This window comes from Tamandua tetradactyla, chromosome 6 (assembly GCF_023851605.1).
Source record: "Tamandua tetradactyla isolate mTamTet1 chromosome 6, mTamTet1.pri, whole genome shotgun sequence".
NCBI classification, from domain to species: Eukaryota; Metazoa; Chordata; class Mammalia; order Pilosa; family Myrmecophagidae; genus Tamandua; species Tamandua tetradactyla.
In genome coordinates this window covers 95,473,323-95,498,720 of record NC_135332.1, presented here as the reverse complement: position 1 = coordinate 95,498,720, position 25,398 = coordinate 95,473,323, and the positions used below count along the sequence as shown (strand labels likewise).

General features: G+C 37.2%; 1 long non-coding RNA gene and 1 pseudogene across 1 annotated transcript; both read left to right on the top strand.

Annotated features, from left to right (window-relative positions):
• Positions 1-4,565: 4,565 nt before the first annotated feature.
• On the top strand, positions 4,566-5,318 carry LOC143686234 (small ribosomal subunit protein eS6 pseudogene; annotated as a pseudogene).
• A 15,400-nt stretch (positions 5,319-20,718) lies between these two features.
• Positions 20,719-24,694, top strand: LOC143686233 (uncharacterized). Its single transcript, XR_013176981.1, has 3 exons — positions 20,719-20,789; positions 23,086-23,191; positions 24,542-24,694. It is a non-coding gene; the product is annotated as an uncharacterized LOC143686233 (long non-coding RNA).
• The last annotated feature ends 704 nt before the right edge of the window (positions 24,695-25,398 follow it).

Genomic DNA, 25,398 nt, shown 5'->3' with positions numbered 1-25,398 from the left:
TTCAGTTGTGGGTGGACTCATTCTTTTAGATTGAGATCCAGAAGGCTCTTTGACTCTTAGTTTCTCTCACTTGGATTCTTATCAAAAGTAGGACACTAGTTTTTGCTTAAATTGTCTTCTTTGTAATTTCTTTTTTTTTTTCCTTAGTATAATTCGTTAGTTACCCAGGATATATAAACCCCAGAACCAATGACTGAATGCTGTAATGCATGTATTATTGTCATGCAGAGAAGTTAGGAAGGTATGTTGTAAGAACACTCCATTCTTCCAGCACAGCCTCGTTGGCAGACTTGATGCTGCCCTGTACAAGATGCATAGGAAACGTTGATGTTTCACAGGCCTCCCCTGCCCTGGTGTCCACACCACAAAGTGCCTAAGAGACAAACCCCAGGAAGGAGATAGTGGCTGGTGGCTTTGCTGCAGGTGAGAGAAGAGGCTGGTGTCCCTTTTCTTCAGTCTTGCCCCGATACCAAACATCCTTCCACCCACCCTCAGAGCCAAACCATGCCCCACTTCTGTGTCTAATCTGGGCTCCTTGGGGCTTTCAAAGCAGTAGAGTCTTCCTGAGGTTCTGTGTATCCCTCCATCTGACCACAGCATGCAGAGCCTCTCCTTGGAAGTTCCCCTAAAATTTTACCAACTCTCTGAATGTGCTTTACCTTCTCGTGCCCCATCTTGTGAGGACATCACCATCCCTGCATGTTTTTTCACTTGCCAATGCCTCTAAGTTTGGAGAGAAATAGGGTGGCCCTCCTCCCAATTGCTACTTCCAATCTATTTCTTCTCCTTCATATTTCAAAAGTGCCAATGTATTTGAAGTTCCTCTTCGCCGGCTTAACTTCTCCAGCCCGTCCTCATGGCAGTTCCCACAAGTCCATAGAAGGTTTTAGTCCCACAGGCTGTCTTCCTGTTTGCAACACTCCTGATCCCTTCTAGGTAGCTAAGACAGTCATCCAACCCATGGGCTTCTCACTTCCCTGACCACCTCACTGCCAGGCATCTGTTCTCCCAATCCCTCTCAGAACTCACTCCATCTCCCTTCAATCCATTTGCCACACAGAAGCAGAGTGGTTTCTAAAAATGTAAGCTGGATCATATGTTTCTCCTCTAACTTCCCAAGCCACTTAATGAGAAATCAAAACACCACACTACAGCTTGAAGACCAAATCGCACTCTTCTACATGACCTCTCTGAGCTCATTTTCAGCTATTTTTCCTTGGTTCATTGTGGAGCCTAGGGTCACTATAGGATCTTCCTACTTTCTTGTAAACCTACCAAGCTCGTTGTCTCCTTGGGAATTTTCCTTTTCCCCTGCTTGGGACTCTGGTCTCAGATCTTCTGCCAGCTGCTTCTAATCACTCAGATCTCACCTTAACCATCATATTTCAGTGATACCTGCCATTATAAATCCCAGCCCTAAATGCACACACATAAACACACACACACACACACCTGTCATTTTCTGGCTTATTTCATGCACAGCTATCATCTTGCATTCATTTGTTTATCTGTTTATTCTGGAATATAAACTCCTTTGTAGCAGTTACCTTGTCAAGTGCCACAGCAGGCACTTGATAAATCCTTGTTAAATGAAAGAAAGAATAAAGGCCCAAGACATACACATATCTATACACCCATTACATGGGTCAATTAAAGCCCAATAAACTGGGTACTGGTAGAACTGACTGTTCAGTCAATTTAATTATTTTGGCAACCACAGATTGACAGTTTATATTCTATAACCCTTGATGAAAATATTTATGGAATCTATAAATAGTCTTTCCTAATGAATAAAGTTTACACACTTTCTTTTCATAAACACAACACTGACTTATTTTCATTATCTTGACTTTATTTTATTTTGCTTGCTTTGTTGGTTTGCTGAAAAAAATGACTCCTGAGAAATATAACAGATAGTGTTATCTTAACATGTGTGTTACAATGTCATCATATATTTGCAAATAAGATAAATCAGTGATGTTAATATAATATATCCAGTCCAATAAAGAGGACTAAGGCTTGAGTTCTCTGGGAGTAAGTCCAAAAATCTCACAAAAATGCTTTAATTAGACAATATGGATAATTTTCTAAACCCAGAGATGTGAAATATTATGATTTACAATGGTTTCCACCCCAAGACAGATCAGTAACAAGAAGGCATCTCTATGGTCTGAAAGAACAGCACCTCTAGTAATGCTGAGCTTCCTGTACAAAGAAAATAGCATATGTTGTAATATGTGCATGATGAAACTTGGTCTTCATCTCTGGCTGCAGTGGCTGTGGCTCCAGCTCATCATATTTGAGGGCTGGCGTGGCAGCTTTGGTGGCTGCTCGTGTGGGAGGCACCTCCAGTTGCTGACCTTCTAATATACAGAATGACTTATGCTTTAGTAACTCAGATATTATGCTCCTACTCTTCGTGAAATCCATTTTAATAGCAAACACTTGAAGGAAAAGGAAGGACACTGGACTGAGTCTACTTGTCTTAGGGCCTGGGAATTCCTTAAGTAATCCGTAGGAGGTCCTGGTTGTGTTTGATTTTTGTCTTTTGGTGGTTTGTGCATGTGTGGGTGTGTATGTATGTGTGTGTTTCATCTCTGTCTTATTCTTTCTGTATGCTTGCTTCATGACCTTCTGGTACAGAATAAAAAACTGAGGCACTAAGCCTCGTCTAATCTCATATGTTGATTTACTACCAGAGCTGGGTCCCTATTTTTTTTTAACATGGTTGTTAAAAGATTAGTCTGTTTGACTAAGCCTCAGTGTCTTTGTCTATAATATGGAAGTGGTAATAAGTACTGCTCAGTGTTTTCCTAAGAATTAAATTCCATTAGGAAAATAAAGTGACTAGCACCATTCCTGGTTCCCTAAATGTTCAATAGCTATTAGCTATTATACAACTATCTATCTAATATCCATCTACTATTATTGATAATAGTAAGAAAATGAAAAAATTCATAATGTTTCCTTCTAATAGAATTTACTCAGATATTATATGGTGACAAGAACTTCATACTACTATTTTTTTTTTGACATGGGCAGGCTCCAGGAATCGAACTCAAATCTCAGCTCAGCAGGCGAGAATTCTTGCCACTGAGCCACCGATGCACTGCCCTATACTACTGTTTTGATGACAACCTGTTAGATGACAACAGAACAGACTAGATTAGATATATGCATCCACATATTTAAGTTTCTGTTGGCTTAAAGATGTGTAAATTACTACAACACAGATATTGTAAGCACTTTAAAATTAATAATTGTTTGTTGGAAGGTCAACATGTTCTATTATTTCATTTGTTCATCTGGGATCAATGGCTTTTGAAATTTTGAACTTTTAATATTGTTGATATTACTATTTCCTTCTTGATTACAGCATACTGTTTATAATCTACTATGTATTATTTATAATTCCAAATGGATATCAATTTCTGTAACATCTTATTTCTTAATGTTTTAAAAAGTAGGACAATCTCCACCCCAAAATACTTAAACACACATTTAATTGGAAGTATCACAATTTTAAAGAATGTGAAATAACCAAAGGCAACTCTGATTGATTTCATTTATTAAAAAAGCTATATGATATTAGAAGAAATTAGAAGGATTAAATATACATGGTAAAATGTTTACACCAAAGTTCACTCATCATAATGATAGCTAAATTTGGGAACACTTCACACTCAGAGCTCTGGATTGACAAAATTGATTCCTTCACAGTCACTTGAATGAACTGTCATCAAAGATGTGATTCGGAGAAATTTAAGTTTGGCTAAGGACTTACCTTAGATAACTTCGAACCCTTCTTCATTGCCATGGTTTATGGCAAATGTATTAACATTTTGTGATTATTTAGCATGTTTTCTTTGCAAAGCTCGGTGTACTTTGAGGTGTTTATACCTCTATCTGGGAGATGATTTAGATAGGAGAGAATAAAGAGAGATCATGCTTCCTTTTTACACATGATAGAGGAATCCAGTGCACTCAAATTGCAATGAGCTCATCAACTACCGATTCCCCAATCTGAATGTGGAAATGGGAATCAGCAGGATACTTAAATTACTACTTGTGACTCTCCAAGGTGGAACAACTAAAAGCAAATATGGCAGAAGATACCTCTCATAGAAGCACTGAGGTGAACCTCAAACAAGGTGGCTCTTTAGATTTGGGATTCCGGGGGGGGGGGGGGGGGCAGCAAGAATTAAAATAGCCAGTATATAGCAGTATTAGTTGACTCTTTTTGAGAAGATTATTTTAGGAGACAGTCTGGAGATTAAAGTTATCGTTAGGGAAGAAGGAGCACCTTCAGCAAATGGTGAGAAGTTAACTGCGCAGTCTGTGTATGAAGAGTAGTAGGCACCGTAGCCGAACAAAAAAAAGGCAGTCGGGAACAAAACTGAGAAGGACCGAACAAAAGTATCGAAGAATTTGGACTCAATCCTACAGACAAAAGAGAATTGTAAGCAGGGACTGTAGCTCTTAGTTATTAGTTCTGGAACAAATCGATACCAAAATGCACCACGGCTCTTTTTAGGGGCGCCTGGGAGGCGGTCGGCGGCCCCAGCATGCATTTGAGCGTCTCCTTCCCAACCACTGGCTGCCAGAAGCTCATTGAAGTGGACGATGAACTTGAACTCTGTACCTTGTATGAGAAGCGAATGGCCGCACAAGTTGCTGCTGACTCAGTGGGAGAAGAGCGGAAGGATTACCTTGTCCAAATCAGTGGTGGAAACGACCAACCAGGCTTCCCCATGAAGCAGGGTGTCTTGACCCATGGCCGTGTCCACCTTTTCCTGATTAAGGGGCATTCCTGTTATAACCAAGGAGACCTGGGGGAAGAAGGGGCAAATCTGTTCGGGGTTGCATTGTGGGTGCCCATCTGAGTGTCCTCCACTTGGTTGTTGCTAAAAAAAAAAAAAGGAGAAAAGAAAATTCCTACACTGACTGATACTACTGTGCTTCTTCTCCTGGGGCCCAAAAGAACCATCAGAATCCGCAAACTTTTCTGTCTCTCTAAAGCAAATGATGTCTGCCAACATGTTGGGAGAAAGTCCCTGAATAAAGAATGTAAGAAACCCAGGACTGAAGTACCCAAGATTCAGCGTCTTCTCACGCCATGTTTCCTGCAATGCAAGTGTCGGTGTATTGCCCTGAAAAAACAGCGCTCTAAGAAAAGTAAGGAAGAGTTGCAGAATATGCTAAACTTTTGGCCGAGAATGAAGGAAGCCAAAGAACACCACCAGGTACAGATTGCCAAGTGACGAAAGCTGTCCTCTCTCAGAGCTTCTACATCTAAGTCTCAGTCCAGTCAAAAATAAGATTTTCTGGGTGCAAGGGTGGTTCAGTGGTAGAATGCTCGCCTTTCATGTGGGAGGCCTGGCTTCGATTCCCGGACCATGTACCTCTCCCCAACCCTCCAAAAAAGATTTTCTAAGAGTCACAAATAAATAAATAAGATCAGACATTAAATCTTTTTTTAAAAAAATGCCCAACGACTTGAACGCAAGAGCTGTGTATTCTTAGTCACGTGCAAGTCTTAAAAATTCTCATTTGCAAGGGAAGCTGGGACTTGGGCTTCTACATCATCTGCATGCCATTAGTAGAAGGGAACAAAGCATGGAACACGGAGTTTGGAAGGTCTGGGTGTCTGAATTGGAAATGACACATGAATCCTTGGTGCTCAGACTTGCTTAACCATAACAGAGAAATTGAGGCACATCGAGCTTCGAAGGAGGGTAGAACATATAAAATTGCTGATTTGTCCATGAAGGAAAGGAAGACCGTAGGGATTGAAACAATTAGATCTGTTTCATAGAAAAGAAATGCTGAGGCAGGGAAAAGGATATGCTGGAAAGAAGCACATTTCCCCAGGACCTACAGAAAATCAGCCTTGGAATACTTTTGGGACCCAGGGAAGGGGAGTCAGAATAAGTCATTGGAAATAGAGTTAGGAAGGTAAATTTATGGAATTTGAAAAGGAATGTGGGAATCTGTGGCAATGGTAGAGAATTACTCAACCCTTGGATTTCTAAATGTGCTTTCGGTGAGTATATTATATGGACCAGTGTGGAAACCTGGAGAAATTATTTTCAGCAAAATGATAGATTAGTCAGTGACTTAGTAGAGCTAGAATCTTACACTCCAAACTTCCTGCTAAGACTGAGAGAATTTATGTGTGTGGTTTGGGGGGGAGGGGATTACCCAATATGGATCAACAATAAGAATGAAAAAGTGCCTTGATTACCAACCAGCCCAGTGAAATGGTGGGAAACCTCATATGCCAAATGAACAATTCCATGGTGTTGAGAACCCAAACCACTCTGTAGAGCAGAGATTAACACTGAATGGTATGAGACACACCACATCGACAACAGCCTCATTTCCTAGGATTAGGTCACAATAGCCTCTGGCCATGATGTCTATTCAGCAAAGTGTGAGAAAAATATCTGCGGTCTCTGGAAACATGGTCCCCATTTTAAAAGTCTTTGCAAATGATTTATTTAGAAGTGTTTCCTCTTTTTCTCATCTCTTTAAAAGTCTGTGACAATAGCAGACCACGGCGTTGTCCTCACCTGCAGTCCCAAGGTATTCAACTGTACGAGCCAGCAGGCTTGTATGTTTTGTTTGGGCCATTTTGAAACTGTCCTTCCTCTTTTGCCCCGTCTTTTCTTTTTGTTTTCTTAAATGCTAACCATTCAGTCATGAGGACAGTTATTTACAAAACTAATTGTAGAATCCGCAGAGACTCCTTTGTTTGGGGCATTGTGTTCTACTATGTCAAGTCACAGCTAGAATACCACCTGGAAGTCAAAATACCTGTCTAGAAAATGTGGGGTTTTTTTCTAAGCGGAGTCACAATAGGCCTGACAATGAAGAAGTGGGGCTGGGAGGGGTGTGTGAAGGGGGGGTGGATAAGTTAGTTTATTCATAAATTGATCTAAACAAAATAAATAAGTGTGTGTGCATGTCAAAGGAGGCAGCAGGCAGAAAAATGAGAAATTAAGGCTATGCACAGTTTTTATGACTTTCTGTATGTCACTGAGGGCACAGTGCTATGGAAAAATGACCCAGAAAGAGCGAGAGTATTGATGAAGAAATGAAGCAATGAGTAAATTACCATGGAGACTCCTCTTGGATTTCTCACCACTTATGAGCCAAATCATTTCACCACCCGTCCCAAGTAAGGAGAGAGGCCTTAACCCAGGTGTTAGGCAGGTTATGCTACATACCATGGAGTGAAGGAGAACAGGGCAGAAAGAGAGAGAGAGAGAGAGAGAGAGAGAGAGAGAGAGGGCTCACCTCCAATGCTTGCATCTTATGCAGTTCAGCTGCTCAGTGAAGAACTGAAACTTTATGATAAAAAGGCCATATTGAATATCTGTAGATGTACATATGGTAGATATAGTTACAGGTATAGATACAGGTGTAGGTACAGAGGTACATACAAGTGCAGAAATAAAGATAGATCCACTACTGTTTTCACTATATTTTAGCTATAGGGGCCTGATGAAAAAGTCGTCTTGATAAAGAAAAATATTTAAAATTTCTTAATAATTCTATCAATTTTAAGTAAAGAAAACTTCACTTTCTTGAATGATACCAGCTTCAACCTTTTCGCTACTATCAATTTATCATAAATACACCAAACACTGAAGGATTAAAGCAAGAAAAAATGATCACTGGGCAGTTTTCTCATCAGATTGGTGCTGGTTTTCCCTTACTTGGTTTTATGTGTAGCTAGGAGTGAAATGGGACTGTTGCGTAGTGGGGCCTGAGGTCGACTGCCTGAATTTGAATCCTAGCTCAAAAACTTTACCGTAGTAGGTACTTGCAGAAGTTGATTAGATTTTAGTGCCTCAACTTCCAAATTAATCCATGAAAAGCAATTATAACAGCGTCTGACATAAGATGGGCCCAGGCAGCAAGTGGAATGTCCCTGTGCTGCCTACACCTGACCCTGACAGAGCATGCCCACCGCCGTTGGTGTGAATGACGGAGCCTTCAGAAGTCACACCTGCAGTTTGGACAATGGAAGATCACCAAGCTTGGGGAGTCAAGTGGCCATTAAAACCAGAACCTCAAACATTTGAAAGGGAACCTAGCTATTTGGCTTCGACAGGCTGTAACTGACTTCCTTGGGGATTTTCCAAGCCATGAAGGCAACTCAAACTGGAAAGAATTAATTCTGTAGATTAGACCATTCTAGCTGCATCCCAGCGAGTTTGAGAGAGGTGGCCAAGGACCGAGTCTGACAGCATCATGATGCTTGTGAAGTTTTAGAGAGTAGAGAATTTCCTTCTGGTCCCTATAAAGTCTCCACCAATGTGGAGCAATGTACTGTACTAGGTAGCAATTAACTTCTAAGTTGAAAATGTTTATACATCAAGCTTTTCAAAATCTAAAAACTAGCTAACATCATGCTTAGTAGTGGAAGACTGAATTCTTTGATCAGGAACAAGATAAGAATGCCTGCATTGTCACTTCTACTTAGCATTGTACTGGAGGTTCTAGAAATGGCATTTCAGCAAGAAAAAGAAAAAATAGGCATCCAAATTGGAAAGGAAGAAGTGAAGTTGTCTCCAGTGGCAAATGACGTGATTTTGTGTATAGAAAATCCTAAGGAGTCCACTAAAAAATTATTAGAGCTAATAACGAAGTTCTCCAAGGAAGTGGATGTAAAATTAACGCACAAAAATTAATTGCATTTCTATATGGTAGTAATGAGCAAAAGCAAAAATGAAATTAAGGAAACAAGTTTACTTCAAATATAGTGAAAAATAATAAAAGTGCAAAACCTATACTCTGTAAACTATAAAACGTTGTCGAAAAAACTAATTATATAAATAAATGAAAAACACATTCATGGCTCAGAAGACTTAAAATTGTTAAGATGGCACTCCTACCCAAAGCATTCTACAGCTTCAATGCAATCACTATCAAAATCCCAACTGGCTTCTTTTCAGAAATCAAAAGCTGATCCTAAATTCCATGTGGAAAAGGATCCTGAGACAGACAATCCTGAAAAAGAACATGCTGGAGGATTCACACTACTGTAACTTACTACAAAGCTATGGTAAACAAAACAGTATGATACTGGCATGAGGATAACCACATAGTTAATGGTATAGATATGAGAGACCAGAAATAGGTCATCACGTCTATGGTCAATCGATTTTTTTTTGGGGGGGGGGGGTGGTGCATGGTCCGGAATCGAACCTGGGTCTCCCGCATGAAAGGTGGGTATTCTAAACACCAAACTACCTCTGCCACCCTAGTCAATTGATTTTTGACAACAGTGTCAAGACAATTCAATTAAAAGGAATAAGGTTTTCAACAAATGGTGCTAGGACAACTGGATACCCACATGGAAAAGAGGTAAGTTGGACCCCTACCTTACACCACATACAAAAACTAACTCAAAATGGACCAAAGACCTAAATGTAAAAGCTGAAGCTATTAAACCCATAGAAGAAAATAGTGATAATTTTTGTGACTTCAAACTAGGCAGTTGTTTCTTAGATATGACACCAAAAGTATAAGAACCCAAAGAAAAGCAGATAAATTGAATATCATCAAAATAAAAAATATTTGTGTTTTGAAGGTCAATATCAAGATATTGAAGACAACCCATAAAATGGGAGAAAAATTTTCCGAATAAAATATATGATAAGGGAATTGTATCTAGAAAATAAATCTAGATGATAAATTAGATAGATAGGTAGAGATAGATAGATAGATAGATAGATAGATAGATAGATAGATAGATGATAGATAGATAGATAGATGAGACAAGAAATAGAGGACTGTACAACTCAACAATAAAAAGACATATAACCTGATAAAAAAATTAGCAAAAGACCTGAATAGACAATTCTTCAAAGAAGATATGCCAATGACAAAAAAAGCACGTGAGAATATGCTCAGCATCGTTAGTCATTAGGGAATTGCAAATCATAAATTCAATGAGATACCACTTCACAGACATGAGGACAGCAATTTTAAAAAGACAGACAATAACAAGTATTGGTGAGAATATGGAGAAATCAGAACCCTCATTCACTGCTTGTGGGTATGTAAAATGACGCAGCATCGGAAAACATTCAGGCAGTTTCTCAAATAATTAAGCATGAAGTTGCAATTTGACCCAAGCAAGTCAACTCCTAGATAGATACCTAAGAGAAATGAAAGCATGTGTCCACACAGAAACTTGTGCACAAATGTTGACAGCAGCATTACTCATAAATGTCCATCAACTGATGAATGGATAAATAAAAAGTGGCACAGCCAAAGAATGGACTATTATTTGGAATTAGAAATGAATGAAGGGCGGTATGATGATGGCTCAGTGGCAGAATTCCTGCCTGCCATGCTGGAGACCCGGGTTTGATTCCTGGTGCCTGCCCATGCAATAAATAAATAAATAAATAAATAAATAAATAAATAAATAAATAAATAAATAGTGCTGCCAAATGCTGCAACATGGATGAAATTTAGTGTTTGCCTGGAGCTGGAGGAAGTGAATTGAGGGTGGGGGGAAAATGGCAAGTGGCTACTGATAGGTATGGTACTTCTTTTGGGGGTGATGAAAGTGTTTTAAAATTGTGGCTATGGTTGCACACCTTTGTGAATATTCTACAAATTATTGAATTGTACATTTTAAATGGGTGAATTGTATGGCATGTCGATTCTTTTTCAATAATACTGCTATTTAAAAATTCCAAGATTATGTGGTTATTTATTGCAGTGTAAATGGCATCCATTAAAGTCACTGAAATTGAAGAATTAATTGTCTGTATGCTAGAAATTCATGTTGTCACTACACTGTACCTGTGGCAACAACATTTGCATCTTGTATCGATTCACTAATTGTATAGCGGATTGTCGAGTAAGGATACTCAGTTTAAAGAATGGAATTTAAGAACTGGTACACTCCTAGTATGGGGATTTTCAGATCAGACATTTGCTACTCCTAATTGTATTTGTGTTGTGAGTCTTACGTTTAAATAGCATAATGGAATTTTACAGCAGGCAATTGTGTTATTTACAATGCTAAATGTATTACAAAACATTTATTAGATATTAGCCCACATGGAAGGAAGGAAAGCAATCCCAAGTGTACACAACCCCCTCACATGGGAAAGATAACTATTTTTAAAGACAAAGTGTAAAGCATCTAATATTATACCCGGTTTATGCAAGTAGTAGGCTGGTTTTCCTTTGGTTAATACAGACTCGGCGGACATTAGCTAAGGCCCTGGAGGAATTCTATGCCTATATATGTGTTGCTAGTTTCTTGGAGTGAAGGAGCTCTGAAGGAAGAGTGGAGTCCAACAGAACTTTTGTCATCAACCCAAAATACTTTAAGAGAACATAGTGGGTAAAGGGTATAAAATAATTTATTAAGGTCCTGCTGGAAGATTTATTAAGGCCATGCTTTTCATTCTATGGAGAGAGCCTAGCACAGTGTCTGGTAGGCGGTTAATAAGGTTTGTTGAATGTTGAAAGAAAATGAGAAGGTTTTAATACCTTTTTTATTCTTACAACTGCCTTGAGCTAATGTCTATTATTAATGTCTATTATTAATGTCTAAATTAATGTCTATTATTTCTATTATGAGCAGAGTCTAGCTTGCTTTTATGACGATGCCACCATGGCATGTGTCTGTAAAAAAAAAATGAAAAATAAGTAGACTCAAACTTTTAAAACATTGATGGGTGGTTCAACCCTACTAGCAAAAAACAAACCCTCACATTTTCATTTTTGGCTGTAATGTATAGTATGAAAATGTTGCAAAGGGCACTTTAAAAATAGTTTCAGGGAAAATATTTGGAGAAGAGATTTTTTTCCACTCCAATTTCCATCCTGACATGTTTCATAAAAGCTCCCACTTGTTTCACAGCTTGCTAGTCATCCCTTTAAAATGTAAAAGAGCTTGTTGCATATTTTTTAAGGATCGACTGCTTTTCCATTATTTATTTTTTTTATACTGTTAGGAGTGGGGAGCGTATCAAATATTTACTTGGAGTCAGGGGTAAAAGTAGCCCCAGGAAACAGTCCCTGGAGGGCACGACACAACCTGAAGACAGAAGCTTGAGCTGGCATCCAATGGTGATAGAAAGCCATGGAAATACAGCATTTGCTGCACAGAACTGCGACCATTAGGCCTGCAACTCACAATGAGTCCAGTGTGGAATAAAGCTTCCCTAAGCTCCACCCAGAAGTGTGGTTGCCTTTGTCATTTTAATTGGTCTGTGTTTGTGAAGTGGGGCCTCTATTTACTTATAGCTTGGGGCTTGTGTTTACCAAGCCTGGTGGAGGCCAAGTGACAGGGTCCCTGCAAGCTCTCCCGCTGTATCTTGAGGCACTTTTCTTTTCAGTATCTGTGCCTGTCTAATTCGTGAGCTTCTGTGAAGCAAGCACAGGAGGGTACGAGGCCTACAGGGAGGAATTACACCTAATTACTCAAATAATTGCTAGGCTGTTGCCTTCTTAGTCACTGAAAATAATTTCCAGGTCCCTGGCTTTTATAGATAGTCTTCTAGAGGCAGGAGGACACAGCCCCCTTTTTAACTCAGCCCATTCACTCACAAAATCAGAACACTCGAGCCTGCAAAATTAATAAGCACCACTTCCATTACATATATTTTAGGTTGTTGTTGCCGTGGCGATAAAGTCAGGGACATTGAATCTTCTCTGTTGAGCCATTGTTATCGTCCCTGACCATCTGCTGCAGGGGAGTGATATTCCATCTCATTTGCATGATGACTGATATATGGGAGGTTTGGAAGGACATATGCCACAGCGATCATGTGATGAAAATTAAAGTGAAAGTTTTGGGCCCAGAGCCGAAAAAAAATCTGGGTATGCGCATGAAGCTGTTGATGTGCAAATGTGAATCATATTGAGAAGGTCTGAATAGGGAGGTGTGACGTAAAGAGGGGACACAAACGCAGGTGCTTATCTCCAAGCAGTCAAAGGCACTGGATGTCATATCATGGGAACCACCTTTCAAAGAAACAGCTTTAGTGTTTCAGTGCAGCCCACAAGGGAGGAGAGAAATATAAGTTTTGGAAACAAACAAAAAAGTAAGTTTTAAACTTTTGAACCGCCTACTGCTCACACCGATGTTTAAGTCACTCAGAATTTTAACAAGTTTTCATTATCTTAAGTCATGACATTTAGTTTTGTTTCTGGTGGAATATAAAAGAAAAAAAAAGAAAGTTGCAAAAAAACTGGAGTTTAGAACTATATGGATGGTGTTTCTAATGTTTGTTTGGAACTTCTGTCTGGGGTTTCTGCTGTGATGTATACTTGGTCATTATTTTAAATGCTCTTTCTGTCTCTCTTTTTCTCTCTCGTCAAAAAACGTTACCGTATCTGCTTTGAGAAGGATTTCAGAATAAAATGTTGTGGTGCAATTGCATTTATACTGCATCAGTAACGCCTTTGTTCATATACATTTTTGAAATGTGCAAATTTGCCACAGAGAATATTTGAAATGGGATGATCCTTAGTGTACTTTTCTTTACAAAAAAAAAAAGTAAAGTAAAAATAATTTCTGAGATTGCAAAAATTACCAGAGGACTCCTAAATCTGATCTCTAGCATAGAAGAGACCTTTGCGTAGGGTAGGAGGTTGTTAACAGAATTTTATGTGTATAATCAGTACTACATTGATGTTTCATGTATTCATTTTGAAAAGTCAAAATTCTGGGAGTAGATATGCATAAGGGAAAGAGTTTCTGAGAAGTCCCAAAGAAATTTAAATTAATGAGTGTGATATTTAGAATCCTGGCTTTAAAAATATTTAGAGAATTGAATAAGAGCAGTTTCCTTAATAAACGATACAGTTGATTTTTTTAATAAATGCGGACATCGAAAGACTCTTCAGAAGTTAAAGAGTAATATTAGGGCTAAAAAATGAGAAAGACAATCCTTACCTTGAACAAAATTTTTCAGAAGAATGATTTCAATGAATTATTACTTAGGGAGAAAGAAAGATTCCAAACACTCTGATAAATGGTACTTTGCCTCATATTCCTTTTGTCTTAACAAAGTATTTATTTAAATGTTTGCTTTGATGTGTGTGGAAATAACATAAGTCTACTATAGGGTGTAGTGTTCTTTTTCAATTTCAAAGAACAAAGCAGTTAATAGGCAAAATATCTAAAATAACTTTTCAAATATTAATTTTGTAAGAAAGTGGCTTATTGTCGGAAAATGGTGTATCAGCTTTCTCCTTATACCATAGATTGAACTGCAAATGCAATAAATTAGAAGGAAAAAATTGATAAAGAAATCTTGAACAAAATTGGGTACACTCTCTTTATGCTAGAGAAATAATAAGTTCCAGGGAATGATCAGATACAGAGTCTAAAATAAGACTGAAATTAGACTTTTATTTTTTCTTTGCAAATATCATCTGCATATTATCCTACTTTTATGCCTGTAACCTAAGATTACCAGTGTGCTTTTTTCTCCTTCTTCTAAATATTCAATTACTCAATGATGATTATTATGTGGCCTTCTTGGCTTACTGCAATATTAGATTAATATAGATTTCTTGTGCCAAATTAGCGGAAATCACTGTTGCACAAAAGAATGATTCACTCTTTTTTAGTTGTATTTATGTTATAAAGGCAGCATCATTTTAAGCTTAAAAGCTTTCAAATTTTAAATTTGGATGTACTGTATTTTAGAGGGCGTAGAAATGGTTGTATTTAAAACATACCCAAGTACATTGGAACTTTATGAGATTGCAATTTAGTTGTGTTTAAAGAAGTATTGCTTCAGAGTGGTCACCACAACTCTGCAAAAATTCCAACCAGTAGGATTTAAAGTTTCCTAGTTCTTCTTAAATTGAATTAAATGTCTTAAATTAGACATTTGTAAGTGCAAATCAACCGGATTAGAGATATTGGGAGCTGTCCATGGTAGCGTGCTTCTTAAGTTAATTGCTACTAAAAACATATATATATATATATATATATATATATATATTCAGTGTAATTGACTTTATTACCATTTTAAAAGGTCATGATTAAATTCTTATTAGATCAACTTATCTGGTATATAGAGCAGTTGTTTGTAGACAAAATGCAACAATCTTACTCTTTAACTAAGTTGCAAAACCCATTAAAACTTCAAACCTCCATAATGTTAACAAATGTTCTTGGTTGCAACTTTAAAGTATAATGCTTTTAAACTCAAATGTCATAAGATATTGAATGTATTATTTTTAGGTTGACATTAATATAAAATTACTATGCAAAGTTTTTATGCTACTAAGGCAATGTGAAAACACACACACACGCACGCACACACACACACACACACACACACACACCGCCAAAATGTAACTTGCATGACTTTATTGGTCTCTAAATTAATTCTTGTCCTTATGTGACCTGCCATGTCTGCTATAGAAATCCAAAAGATCATAATTGTTTGATATGAAATGCAGAAGGAATTGTTAAATCGAAAGTTTAACATCATGAAATCCAAAATCCCAAGCGGTATATAAACATTAAAAGAAACTTTGGACTGCTAATCCTAGGAAATGAGTTTTATGGATTGAATTCAACAAGGCTTCAGAAATGGTTCCATCTGCTGCCTAGCAGCTGGTGAAAGGATAAATTTAATTCATTAATTCATTTGGAAAAAAAGGATCCAAGTAGAAAAGACTTCATTGCTCGTAATGCATATAGGTGGAAACGCAAACTGAAATCTGGTCCAATTGATCATTCTAGATAACGAGCTACATTGTCCTCCTTTTTTTGGTAAAAGTCTTAGTGATTGAGTCAATATGGAGTTGATTTTTATGACAATAACCAATCATTTCCAATCATTTTGATGATTAAAAAAAACTTGGGGAAATGTAAAGTAGATTATTGTTTTCTAATCTGGGGAACAGTAGAAATTGTGTGTTTCTCAATTTGTGCATGTATGTGAGTTAAGGCATACGTGGGTGTGGTACATATATGCTATGTATCACATATCACCTCAATGGACTATTTATTAGGTAAGTATTCTTCCATTTGTTAAAAATATTCAGTAAAATTAATATACATAGAGTATATTTTACATTCTCAAAATTTAGATTTATTCCAAAGTTGCAAGGTTAATAGTAATACTTCTTTTGTTTCCTCCTCTTCCTGTGCCGTAAATTAGTTGTTCCAGCCCCTGTTTTCACTCACAGGCTGCAAAGTGCTTCAAATGATAAAAAGTTGTACATAAGGTAGTTTTCTACAACTCCTCTGTCATGTTAACCACTTTAACATAAGGAGGTGAAAATCATGGGACCTGGAAAAGAGATTTAATGGGCTGGACAGTACAGGACTTTTTAGTAAAAAAAATTACTAATTAGATTATATAGAGATATAAATAAGAAGGTTTGATGCCATGTTTCTTGAATTTAATCAATATGAGGTGGTATTGGAAATGTTAATATTGATTGAATTCCCTTTAACTCATAATCATATTGGTAGACTTTTGAACTGCTACTATTTTAATGAGAGTGAGGTTTCCCTTAAAAATGTACAGCTCACCTTTTCCAGCAAGGCAAAATGCTTCCTGGGTTGCTAGTTAATTGGTCCATGGTAAAGATAAGAACCTCCCTGAAAGCCAGACTGCTTCAATAGCCAGTGGGCATTTTAGCAATGCTTTTTGGATGGTGATTTCATGAATGGTGTTTTGACTTTTCTTTCTCTGAAGCCCCTAGCTCGCTGTGGTGGGTTTGTTGGATTGGCTCTAAAGGTTCTGTGTGCACCCTGTGGGTTGGGTTAAGAATCAGAGTTTATGCAGTTACTTGTACTGTTGCATTGTTTACACAGCTTTCGTTTAGCTTTGATCTCTTTTTTTCTTTTTTTCTCTCTTTCTTTTTCTTTTTTTCCTTTTTTCTTTTTTCTTTCTTTTTTTTTTTTTTGCCTTTGAACCCCTTCCGCAGTGTCAGCTGCTGACTGATAGTCGGAAAACGGGCCTCGTGGTGTGAATGAAAGGGGCCTAGCGGTTGGTAAACAGAGATAAGGAATAAATAGAGCACAGGCGAAAGCAGATAGTTCTGTGGGGGCCCAGATTGCTGCCAGTCTGTTCAGGGGAGATGCAGAGCCTGTCCTTTTCCCAGATTAAATTAGTGTGCGAAATCTCCAGTGACCCCCTCCCCTTCTCCCCGTACTCTTTAGCCGAGCCGAACAGCCTCTGCTGTAAGTACTCCTTTTACCCAGGGACAGGCTGGACAATAGGACTCTCCCTGACACTTATGGACAGCTGTCGTCATTCATAGCGCTTTCAGCATTTCATTTTTCATAGGAGTTAAAAGGGGGGTTACCTTGTAACCAAAGAGAGGACATAAATGCAACTTTGCCAGTTCTGAGCCTGCAGGGACAGGGGGTGGGACTGAGGGGGTGGGTGTGATGGGTTAGGGGTGAGGAGAAGCTGCTCAAGAAAGCAGCTGTTTTTTTATAGTGCTAATATGATTAAATTTAAGAAAGAAATAAAATGTCAAACCCAAGTTCCTGGCTAAGAGAAAATACCTTCGATTCTGAAAGTTTCCCCAAATTCGGGTCAGGTGCCAACTACAGAATCCCTCTTCACCTGCCCTGCCCTTGTTTTGGCTCAAATATGCATGCATTTTATTACTTGCAAATAACCACCAGTAAATATTAAGCCAGTGAGATACCTCTGTCGTTCCCCATTCTTTTTTATTTTTTTATTTTTTTAGTGATTTACTGCAAATATATTCAGCATTTGACTGATTAAATAGACCTTCGGCAACCTTGAGGGTCACTGTAGAGAATGTACATAGAAAATGCATCAGCCCATTGTACGCTGGCAGCTAATGAGATTGGTCGTTAAGTAAATGACACAAAGCCTACAAAAAAAGCTTAGCAGCTCACTAGAGTATCACCGAGTGTCCCTGCACACACACACAACGACACAAACACTGGACTAACCTAGCCCACCCCTGCTTTCTTCTACATCACTGCTTCCCTGATGTCAGCGTGAGAGGCAGAACAAAGACTAAGAGACACCGGGTAAGTCAGGGCTGGCAATTAAGCCCTAGGGAGAAAGTAGAACAAATCTTAGCCTAAGCGTGGGGCTGAAAGTCCGTTTCTCGACAAGTGGGTCATAACGCAGGGATTTTGCTATCACTTCTGGAAATATTGCTTTGCTGATCAGTGTTCTCATTCTGTTGTTATTGTTGTCTGGTGTTGCCGTTGCACAAAAGTTTTTAAATTTCAAAAGTAAAGTGTACCCCCCAGTGCCAGGAACTTGAATTGAAGAGGTAGGTGGTTGGATGGAGAACCTGTGCTCTCAGAGTTAACCACTTTTGCAGGTGTGTGTTCAGGTCTGACAAACTTTTAAATGCATGAGGCAACTTTGATTTTAGTTAGTTCTGCTTTGAGGATGAAATGAAAACCTGGGGCTGAGTTCGCGCCGTAAAGTTCATTCTTGTCAATATAAAAGTGTTCCATCTACTAATACATATTCGATGTCAGATGGGGCATAATGATTTCCTTGATCAGTATCTTAAAAATCAATCAAGCAAATACAACACAACAAGAAAATAAAAGCTTCTCTTTTCCTGTCTGTTCCTTTTCTCTTGAATCTGGAAATCTCTGTTGTGAAGCTGTAATACTGAATTGAATCTATGATTATTTGCCTGCTGTACTTGGCAGGGCAGGGGGATTTTAAGCTATTTGACACTTGAACAGCGATTGCTTAGTGTTTCCCCTGAAAAATGCATTTGCAGTATTTAAGTATAACATTGCAGGTTCCTTTTGGAGAGATATGGCAACAGGAAGTAGCCAGGAAGTCTTGTTTACCTTGTTGAAATATCTGTCTTCTTTAGACTTGTGTGTTCAGAGGATGCTTAGTTCAAGAGAGGATGATATTGTTACCAAACATCCAGGTTAATAAAAATTTTATCCTAAGAACTGTCAGCTAAGTGGATCATCAATGGTTTAATAAACTCTGACTATCTCACCGAAAACATTTTTTAAAAGTATTATTACCGTAAGTGTGATGTCATAAAATAGATATGCTTAAAATACCAGTGTCCGGATTCAATTTTTAAAGGTGCTGTCATTTAATATTATAAAGGCATGCCATAATCATCTGTCCATGAATTAAAATTCTTTATGTAACATAGAAATCAGTTTGCTAATATCCATCACTTACACTGAAACCCTTTTGTTGATATAAGAACAGAGAAATGGTTATAATTCAGAACAAATAGCTTGTCATTATCCAAGAGAGATTCATAGTAAAGGCTCGTAATATAATTTGGAGATCAGGGATCATGTACGCCTTTTTCTAGTTTGTCTTCATGGACTTTTCCTCTTCCAAATGTGTCCCCCACATTCATTTTGTTTATATAGTTCATGTAAGAGTATGTGTGTGTGTGTAACGTATATATTACGTGTTGTTTTGCTATTAACCCAAATTTAGAAGGAAAGAAATAATAATAATGTCTTGCAAGTTTCAGGGAAAAGGTATGTAAGGAGGATAGACTTTGATTTTGCTAAGTGAAGATTTCTCCTAATATGTAGCCTTATCACCATGACTTTCAGGAAGTAGAAATCATGGGGAAAAAGCAAACCCTCTGAAAATGGCTACAACTGCTACCTAACAATCTTAGTTTAATGCAGAGTTATGTAACTAGTACACTCTGAGGCATTACTGACATGTGAGGTTATTTTTCTGTACTGAATGATTTTAATTTGAGTGTAATATACTACAATTTACTTTTCTGTTATTGCCAGTGCTCTTCATGCTAATGCACGAGTGAATTGTTCAGAAAACACACAACCCTTTTGAATGGCTATAAGTGTTTTCCCCTATCCTTAGCAAAGGGTGTGCAAACTTGAGCAAGATCCATTAGTTCCAACAATGTTGATAAAACTGAATGGAATTATTTCACAGAAATGTAACTGTCATTCTTCAAAACAAAAATGACTGTATTGTAATTCAGATAAGAAGTCACAGATCAACTTTTGGTTTCTTCAAACTTGTTCCCATTAATGCTGTAGTTGAATTTAAACTTTTTTTTTTTATTTAATTAAGGAAATGCTTGTGGTTTTACCTGCTGCTATAACTTTCTTCCTTAAAGCCATTTAAGGAACTTAATTTCTATGAACAGTAGAAAACTTTGTATCACCGAACTTTTCTTCAGATCACTTACTTAACAAATAAGAATTCTTACAGTTACTTGGTTCAAAGGCTGAGCTGGGTGCTGTGGGTGACACAGAGATGTCATCGCCACCCCTAAGTATTCACAATCGAAAAAGAGTTATAAAGCATTTCCTAAGGAGAAGACAGTCACGAGACGTGCCCTGTGAGTGATACAAAGAGACAAGAGCATCCATGCCACGCTCTTCTCCAGTTAGAAGAACATTTGTGGTTCTTCTTCTTCCTAAGTACTTGACATTGGGGCAGTTATTTAACTTTTGGGAGCTTTGGTTTTCTGATCTGTAAGGTGGGAGTGGGAGTGGGCGAGGCAGGGCAGGGGTGATGGTAGTGAATAAATCTTGCTTTATGACTTATGTGAAAATTAAATAAGGTGCTGTCCTAAAACCCCTGGTGCAGGTGCTTGAACATGTTTGTTTCTCTTTAGTTTGGCTTGGAGTTTGAAACTCTAAGTGCAATGACAATATCATATGATTTACTCCCTACGCATTAGCTTCAACCAGTTCAGATCTCTTTTTCATGTTCTCATTTTCAGAGTCCTAACTTTTGTAAGGATTGTAACAATTCCATTTTATGCGGCTGAGTGCTCATATCGACTCTAAGGTAACATGTTAAAAATGTTAATTGTATATTAAATATATGTGAATAAATTGGTATATTATGCTTAGTTTATTAATATCATTCAAAAGAATGCATTAGGATTTCATTACATTTTAGTCAAACTTTCTAAAAGAAGAAATACTTAAGTTCATTTAATTTCAAACTGAAATACCTATAATTTAAGTATTAATTATAGCAAAGGTCGTTAACCACTAAGACTGTGGGGTTGGCACGTAATTTCTATTTTGTTGGGTTTTTAAAAATTAATATCTTTATACTTCGCCCCTTTGGGATTTGGTTCATAAGTTTCGAGCTTAGATCACTTTTTCTTTTTAAACTGATGCTTGAACCTAGTTTATTGCTAATATTTTATCTTAACAGCTAAATTACAGTCTAGTGAACTCCAAGTAATTATCTGAATTTCTTTACAAGTATTTGAATACTATTTTGTCACATGGCACATCAAATTTATAGGCTCACAGGCAAGAATTTATTACTTTTTTTATTTAACTATTCGGATGTTGATGATAGAAGTAGATTCTGGTAGGGATTGACCTATAATTTAGGTTGAAATTTTGAGAGAATTTTGTGGCTAAGAATTTCTGTACCCATGTATCTTGTGTTCACAGGTAAATTGTACTGACCAACAAAAAAATGTCTATACCATCAGAGTTTTATTAGTAACTAATGCAGACTTTTAAATAGAATTAACAGTACCATATCAGTTATTTAGATTAGAACACTTTAATTTATTTGATTTATACAGTATAAACAAGAAGGTGCTAGTAATAGCCACACAAGATACAAATTCTACAAATATCCCTAAATATTATATTTGTTGATTTGTTGGGACAAATTACATGCTAGTTGATACTATTCTCATTAAGAGTTACACTTGGTAGTTCCATGAAAAATATACACATTGTTATTTAATTTTTTAAAAAGGTTCACAATTTTTTTGTGTGCTATAGGTTCTCCATTTTTACAAAACTTTGAAAGTAATATAACCAGGTTCATTTAGTTTCCTAATTTTTTTTTTCCTCATGAAGGCAACAAGGCTTCAAGGCCACCAGGTAAACCTTGCCTCCTGCATCTTTTCAGATCTGTCACATATGAATCTAATTCTGTATGAGTGAATTCATGCTTAACATGAGACAAAACTGAGTTAACCTTACCTATAATGTCATGCAGAACCAGAGAGAAATGAAATGGTTAATTATTTAAATAGAATAAACAGTATTTTCATTTGTGGAATATAGATGAAAGAGAAAATGGGAAAAAATGAAAAATTCTGTTATTGAAAACCTAATTTGTAAAAGGATGTCATAAACTAGAAAGATGCATCCACTGCTTGCTCTTTTGTTTATACAGTATATTTGGTATGAGTGAGAATGGAGATATTTATCACTTTTAAATTTTCGTCTTTCAAATATCAAACAATGGTAAAGAATTAGTCTTAATATTTCTATTCTGAATGGTGAAAAATGGGGTGGGAATGAAATATGCTTATGAAGAAGATGAAATCAACCAAACATTGAGGTTGACAATATGACCATTCCGGAAAGGAGCAAAATTTAGAGTTTACAACCTATTATATGCAGAACCCTTGATCTTTAGTGTGTGAAAGATACCAGAATCTACCAAAAGGGTTAAAGAAAATGCATTCTGTTGCATCTGCTTACTAAATCCCTTACTTTAGTAGAAATTCAAATTTTGTAAAGATTATTCGTTTTATTGATGCATATAATTATAATCACAAGCCATCTGCTGATTTGGCAGGCATGGTTAAAATTCTCTAACTCTCATAACCTTTCAAGTACAGTGCCCTTGGGACTCTATTTCACTTTTATATTTTGGAAAACATGTAGGGACAAATAAGGGCGGTCATCTGCAGAATGTCAGACCTGAGGAAAAGGAAGAATGGAGGTCGGATATGCTGCTGTTGTCATTTTTAATGGTAGAGGAAGTTATTTTTCTCTCTCCCTCTCTCTCTCTCTCTCTTTTTTTTTTGTTTTGTTTTGTTTTCTGACTTCATGAAGGATTATCCTGGTTTCTATGATATATTGGGAATTTTTTTCCTAGGGATTAAAGCTCTGTCATTTTATTCCCAAGAGGCAGGTTTCAAGTCTAAACCAAATAAGCAAACAAAAAACCTTCCAAATATTGCTTTCATTAGTTTTCACAGGTAAATTAAATACACTTCACCTAGACTTTTTTTGAACTAATAGAATACTCTGTTGGATTTATTTTTCTGAAATGCTCATATTCAATTGAATGTCCTTCCAACCTTCAATTTCAGATTGTAGAACAGCTTGCATATTTTGAGATGGGCCTTTTGGTTTAAAGGTCAAATTTCCAAGGATTTCCTGTATGAAATTATGTGCTGACCAGACTTCCCATAGCAGGTATCTTCTTGTGGAGTTTCTTTGCTATCATAAACATTTGAAGTTTGGCAAGTTTCCATGCCTGATTCATTTACTTTATTGGGAATGTTTCTTCCCAAATCAAGTCTCATCCACCAAAGGATTCCAAGAATCAGATTTTGCACAAGGTTAGAGGTGGTAATATAAGCCATATCACAGCAGTCTACAATGAAACTGGGGGAAATTTGGAGAAATTCTTCCTAGGTCCTAGTTTTGTTGTATAATGGAAACACACACAAATTCCCCCCCCCCAATTTCCACTCTCTATCTCCCTCCCCCATGTGCACATACGCACACACACAAACACACACATGCAATTTTTACACCATCAATCCAAAGAACTATTTCTTAAGGTTGGGCAAGTGTGAAAAGAACTTCCAAAACAAACATTGTACAAATGGGGTTTTTGCACAGCAATGATGATATATATAAACATATTACTAATAATAATCTTTAACACTGAGCATTATAAGCTCACTCCACACTAGGCATTGGGTTAAGTTATTTACAGTTACTATATAATTGATGCTCATAATGATCTGACTCATATCTCCCTCTGATGGAAGAAGCAATGGAAACTGAAAGAAATAAAGATGCTTTCACTAAGGCCACCAGTGGGGATCAAGGTTCAAGCCCAGATTTGAGTGTCCCCAAATCCTTGCTCTTAATCTCTCTCACATCAACATGGTCACTGGGTACAGAGTCAGAAAAAAAAAAACAGGGTCAACCACATGCTGCCAATTAACACTGAGTCCCAAATACATCTGCATTCCAGTCATATTAAACATCCTTAGTTAGTTAAGTGATCCTGACCGAGTACTTGACAAGTTGCTTTAGGTTCCTTATTGATAACATCCCTTGCATGGAGGCCGCATTAATTCTATAAGCTTTTTTGGGGATGCAAACACCCCACAAATCTGAAAAATATTTCAAATACAGCAAACACATCCATTCTGCTTCACTAAGCCATATGCATTTTGCAGCCACTTAAGCCTAATTTCAGAAGTAACTTGTTCCAAGCACTCTGTAAACATCAGCTCCAGTTCTAAACATCAGATCAAAAGTTGAACATTTGTTCAAACAGCAAGAAATATTAACTCTATACATATAAGCATAGATACTTAAATTATTTCCATATCCCAGTGACCGAATTTTTCCACTTCATATTTTGATGTCACCCAGAAAACATCATTTAAAAAATATATAAGCATAAAGCACTGACATAGTGCCACACTGCTAAGCACTTTATGTCTAGTAATGATTTTAATTTTCCCAGGGATGACAACTGAAACTGCCTACAGGGTTGACCCCACTGCTATTCCCTTCTCCTAGGTGAGAGCACCACAGGCCACCTTTCACCGATTATGTGTCTTAAGCATCAGAAACAGTTCGCAAACTTCCACCAAGGCTGCCGAAGGACCCCTGACCCTACCTGGGCCGTCCCATGCTTTTGCTGTACGGGTTTGTCATTAAAATGTCTCTTGAAAGAAGGCTCCTACTGCTTTAAAAAATGTTTGGAAACACAGATGAGAGGTTACAAATAAGATTAGACATGTTCTAGTCTTTTTTCTTGTCTTTTAGGTCTTAATTAGGCAGTTACTATTATACTCATACCATTCCTTGAAATTAATATAGAAGATTAACCTCAAAGCATATTTTAATCTTGTCCAAACACCATGTGGAAAGTATAATTCTAAGTAAAGCGAGTCAAGTTAGTGAGGTCTGACAAAAAACCTTTAGAGGAGAACCTATATGTGAAATCACGTTATTCTTCTCAACAACTAGAAGATAAACTTTGAACATGTTAAGAAATATATAAATGTTTGTCGAGGGATGGAAGGAAAGAGAAAGAAATGGAGTGATGGAGAAAGGAAGAGAGTGGAGGAGAATGAATTCAAGAAGGAATTGTTTCAATTACAATATCATAGCTCTTCCAAGGGAGGTACCATGTCAAGTTCACAAGAGATTAAAATATTTTACTCCAGCTGGATATGATTTAAAATATTGCTTGTATCTTTATGAAATAAAGTTTGCAAGCAAATAAAATTGAAAAAAAAAAAGATAAATATCAGTGCTAGACAATTGTGAACTGGTTATCTAGGCTTTAAAGAACCAGTCATTGATTAAAACATTTCTATGCATCTAATAAGTATCAGAAATATAAAACATGAGCATAAGACACAGCACCC